Source organism: Phaseolus vulgaris, chromosome 4 (genome assembly GCF_000499845.2).
Source record: "Phaseolus vulgaris cultivar G19833 chromosome 4, P. vulgaris v2.0, whole genome shotgun sequence".
Lineage (NCBI taxonomy): Eukaryota > Viridiplantae > Streptophyta > Magnoliopsida > Fabales > Fabaceae > Phaseolus > Phaseolus vulgaris.
In genome coordinates, this window is record NC_023756.2 from 40,908,340 (window position 1) to 40,914,048 (window position 5,709).

A 5,709-nucleotide genomic window follows, 5' to 3' on the forward strand; every position below is an offset into this window, starting at 1 on the left:
TAATATTGCATCAATAATGGATCTTTTACCTGATAATCTCCTCGTACCTGTCCCACTGAGAGTTGAGAGTCACTTTTGCAAATGACATTTTCGGCTCCCATGTCTCTGGCCAATAGTAATCCTGCAACAAGAGCTTCGTATTCGGCTTGGTTGTTGGATGTTCTGAACTCGAATCTCAATGCCATCTCTATTTGGAAGTTGTCTGGTCCTTCAAGTATTATCCCTGCTCCGCTTCCTCTTTTGCTTGACGCGCCATCTACATATAATGTCCATTGTTCCTGCTGTGTTGTTGTCGGCATCTGGATGATGAAATCCGCAAGGGATTGAGCTTTGATTGGTCCTCTTGGTTCATATTTGATTCCATATTCTGAAAGCTCCATTGACCATGTCACCATTCTACCTGCAAGTTCTGGTTTTCTCAAAATTTTAGATATTGGATAATCTGTCCTCACAATTATCTGATGATTCTGAAAATATGGCCGAAGACGTCTTGCGGCGTACACCAGTGTTAAGGCAACCTTTTCAACCTTGGGGTATCTGGCTTCGGCATTTTGGAGGGATCTACTTACAAAATATATTGGTTTTTGCTCTGGGTTCTCTTGGATTAAGGTTGCTCCTATGGCTTCATTTGAAGTTGCTAAGTACACTATGACGGGTTGGGTTGACACAGGTTTAACTAAGATTGGTGGTTCAGCTACCATACTTTTGATTTGAGAGAAGGCTTGCTCACACTTTTCACTCCACTCAAAGGTTTCAGATTTTTTTAACAAGTTTACTATTGGTTTAGTTTTTTCAGCCAATATTGGTAAAAATCTTGACAATGAGTTCAGCTTTCCCACTAATCTTTGTACTTCCTTCAAGTTTTTTTGACTTCCCATCTTCATTATTGCTTCGCATTTATCAGGATTTGCCTCAATTCTCCTGTTGGTTAGCATAAAGCCCAAAAATTTTCCACCTTTGACGCCGAAAACGCACTTTTCTGGATTGAAACGTATATTGTACTCTGTTATGCGTGCAAACACTTCCTCAAGGTCGCTCAAATGTTTCTCTACCTCTCCTGATTTCACAACCATATCATCAACATACACTTCCATGTTCTTTCCAATTTGATCTTTGAACACCTTGTCCATCAATCTTTGATATGTTGCTCCAGCATTCTTCAAACCGAAAGGCATGACTTTATAACAATAATTTGTTGTGGTGAAAGCTGTTTTTGGAACATCAGGTTCATACATTTGTATTTGGTTATACCTTGAATAGGCATCGAGAAAGCTCATCATCTCTTGTCCATACGCCCCATCCACCAATCGATCTATGTTGGGTAATGGATATGTATCTTTCGGGCAAGCTTTATTCAAGTCTGTATAGTCTGTACACATTCTCCATTTTCCATTCGGTTTCTTGACAAGTACCACATTGGATAACCATGTCGTGTACTGAGCCTCTTTAATGAAACCAGCTTGCATCAACTTCTCGGTTTCTTCAATTGCTGCCTTTCGCCTTTCTTCTCCCAACTTTCTTCGTTTTTGAGATACCGGTCTCGCTTCTCGACACACAGACAGTTTGTGACAAATTACCTCCAGATCAATTCCAGGTATATCAGATGGTTTCCAAGCAAATAAATCTTTGTTGTTACGTAACACTGTGATGAGTTTGTTCAACAATTCTTCGGGCAAACTTCCACTTACATAAGTGCATTGCTTCTCGTCTCGGCCCAATACTACAGTTGTGGTCTCTTCTTTTGGTTCTAACCTTTCGTCATTTAATCTTGGGTCCAAATCTGCCATTGCCACCATTCTTTCAGTACCGTTGTTTGCTTTCAAATTCATCTTCAAACCTGCAGCATAACACTCTCGGGCATCTTTTTGATTGACATAGACCGTTGCTATCTCCCCCTTTTCTGTTGGAAATTTCATGGCTAAGTGTGGTGTTGAAACTATTCCCCCAACTTGTTCAAAGAAGATCGCCCTAACAACACATTATATGATGTAGAAGCATCCACCACCAAGTATCTGATTTTGATCTTTTTAGTTTTATTGCCTCTTCCAAATGTGGTCATCAAGTCAACGTATCCTTTCGTGCTAACTCTTTCCCCCGAGAAGCCAATGATTTGTTCTCGGAAAGGTACAATATCTTCTTCTCTTAGATGCAACCTTTTGAAAGTATCCCAAAATAAAATATCAACTGAACTCCCTTGATCAACCAAGGTTTTCATGACGGCATATTCAGCTATTTCTACCGTTATCACCATAGGGTCGTCATGATCAGGATCAATTTCTTGAAAATCTTCATCTGTAAAAAGCATTGGTGGCAAAGTTCTTCTTTTGAAAATATGATTAATGCTTCTGATACTTCTCCAATGTTGTTTCCTTGCTGATGAGGATTCCTTTCCAGAGAAACCACCTGAAATTGTGTTTATAAACCCCCTAACAGGCCTCCCCAAACTTCGCTCCCTACTTCGCCTTACTGACTGCGTGTTTTGATAAGTTCTATCATTTCTTCCTTCCGGCCTCCCACCTCTTCTATCATCTCTCTTTTCTACTCTTTTATTTTCTCTTCTTTCAAATCTCTCCACCCTTCTCTCTCCTATCTCACCCCCTCTCAAACCTCTCTTCGGACTTAACCTCAGTCTTGTATTTCCTCGAACAAAACGTTTCAACTACCCTGCTTGAATTAATTCCTCTATCCTATCTTTCAACCCAATACATTCCTCTGTATGATGACCATGATTTTTATGATATTCACAATGTTTAGTGGGGTCTGCCTTTTCTGGTGTTTTCGCTTTTCTAGGTGGTGGTATTATCTCTGTCGCCATGGCTTCTTGTAGGACTCTTGTTCTGTTTGTATTTAAAGGTGTGTATTGCTGGAACTTTCGGCTTCTAAATTCTTCTCTAGCTCTTCTAGCCATAGGTCCACTTTCTCTTTCCATCACCTTCTTTTCACCTCCATCAATCCTTACCTGATTTCGAAACTCTCTCAGTTCTTCCATTTGCATGAATTTCGATGTTCGCTGTCTTAACTCATCCAAATTGGTCGCAGGTTTCTTGCAAAGACTGTCAGCGAATGGTCCTGGTTTCAATGCTGTTATCATATGATGCATGGTAACCTCTGGGCTAAGATTTCGAATTCCCAAGGCAACTTTTCCAAAGCGTTCCATGAACATCCTCAATGACTCTCCCTTTTCTTGTCTTATGTTTACCAAAGCAATCGAGGTTAGATGATGAGGACGACTGGTTGCGAACTGAGCACCAAACTTTTCCACCAATGTATCAAAACAGTCTATACTTAAGGGTGGGAGACGTGTAAACCAACTCAATGTTGCACCTCTCAACGTCGTAGGGACTGCACATAACAATATCGTTCCATGTATATAAACTAATTTGTGTGGTGTATATTGCGATATGTTCATCAGGGTCTGTGCTTCCGTCATATTTATCAATAGTCAGATTTTTCCGATTGTCAGGTAGTGGAGTATCAACTATAACGTCATAGAAGGGATGTTTTCTTGAAGATGTCCCTGCGAAAACTTCAGAATCTTCGAGCAATCTTTTTTTTGTTTGGGAACTCTCGTTATGATGAATCCTCTCATTCACTTGTGCTCTCAGCTGAACGGTTTCAAAGGATGAGTTTAAAACTGTCTCTTCTTGTAACTTTCTCCTCATGCGTGCATTTTCGGCTCTTAGCATACTTAGCTCTTCTTCATTACTCTTTTTTAACATCTCAAACTCTTTCTGTAGCTGTATCAACATTGTCATTGGCATGCTAACATTATCTGCCTGCTCTTCTCCTTGTTCTTCTCTTTGATTCATCTTGTCTTCTACCTTTTTCAACTACTTCTCGGCCCCACGGTGGGCGCCAAAATGTTCTTACAACAGGGACCAAGAACACTAAAATCAGGTTGACAAGATTATCTCTTATATAAATCTTCCGGTCTTGGGCTAGACTCTCACGGTTTCCTCTTGGACTGGATACTCTGGGCTTTTACTCAAGGTAGATGCTCTCGGTTATTCCTCACGCTGGCTGCTCTCGGCTTCTCCTCTCGCTGGCTGCTCGCGGCTTCTCCTCTCGCTGGCTGCTCTCGGCTTCTCCTCTCGCTGGCTGCTCTCGGCTTCTCCTTCACACAGATGGGGGGTGTACCTGCAAGTCGCTCTGATGCCAAAGTCAGAAATAGCTTTAACGTTATTCAGATAAAAATCACTCTTACCTTCTTTCTTACGTTAACCTCCTATTTATAGGATTTCTTTAATGGGCTTTCCACTTTACCTTTGGACTTTCTTTCTACACCATTTTATTATTTATGCACCCCCTTAATGCAGGTTTCTATCTTATTTGGGCCTTATTATAATAATATTTATATTTTGTTTTATTCTTTTATTGTATAACCTCTCGGTTATGTGTAGTATCTAGCTTTCGGCTAAAGCCTATTAGCACAACACTTGCGTATAACCTCTCGGTTATGCTTAGTACCTAGCTCTCGGCTTAACCTCTCGGTTTTAGCCTACCAGTACAACTATTAATAATAACTCAAAGTAGAATGATATTAATGAAATAAAAACTAATATTTGTTATAACTTGGATAATTTAAATGAAAGAATGATTAAAACATGATGGAGATCAAGCTCAAGTGGACATGGAGGCCAATCAACAAGATCAAGAAGAGGTAGAGGCACAAATGGAGGACGCCCATGGAGGTTAAAGCCCACCTCAAAGGCTTACAAGAAGCATGTTCAAAGCTTTAGGAGCTAAGGGACAATTATTTTCTCTTTTTGTAATTTCTTTGGTTGAAGGTGCTTAGAGGGAAACATTAGAAACCTCTTTTGTTATAGCATCTTGTAGGTTTTAGTTAGGAGCTTTAGGAGGGGGGGTGCGTTAGTAGATAGGTGTAGAAGTATAATAGGAGGTGCCAAAGTGAAGGAAGAGGTCACACCTTCCTCATGCCTTGTAATTGGCGCCGGTTCTTGAACTTTTTTAGGAGGGAATTTTTGAATTTGTGTAGTTTGCATTTCAGCACCTTAGGCTATAAATAGAGGTGCTCCCTTTGTAAAATTCAGATTGGAATTTAGAGTAAAGAAACTATACTCAAATTTTGAGTGAGCATTGGAGAGCTTTTGAGCCTTCTTCTCTAGTCTTATCTTGAAGGATCCATGGTGTCCTCAAGTGGCGGCAGCACACTCATCTAGGAGCAACCATCCTTCTAGTGGCGTGATCATCCAACCTTGCATCCATCTTCATGAGCATTTTTTTCTCCTTCCTTCCTTCTCTTTCAATTGTTCATGTTGTCTTGTGTTCTTGAGTTTATGGTTCGGTTGTTCTTATTTTCCAGCAAACATTTTCAGTCCTTTGCCTTTTAATTTCATTTTGTTCGGTTCAGTTTGTTCCTTATCCAATTCTGTTCGGTGATTTTAAGTTTTACCTCTTTTTGTTGGTTCAATTTGACAATATGAGGAACTTCCATGTGAGTTTGGATTTGGTGCTAGTTTTGGTGAGTTCTTGACTTAGAACATTGATCCAATTCTAAGAGAAAGTGCCTAACATTTGTTCAACTCAAGTTGATTCCTAAGAATGTCAAGAATCATTCTCTTCTGTGCTATTGGAATCACATCATGTGGTATCAAGAGTTTAGGTGTGTTCTTGTTTAATTTTTGAGTTGTGTAGCACTTTAATTTCAAGAGCTCTTTAATTTCTTGCAATTTATGGTTCTGTTTTTAG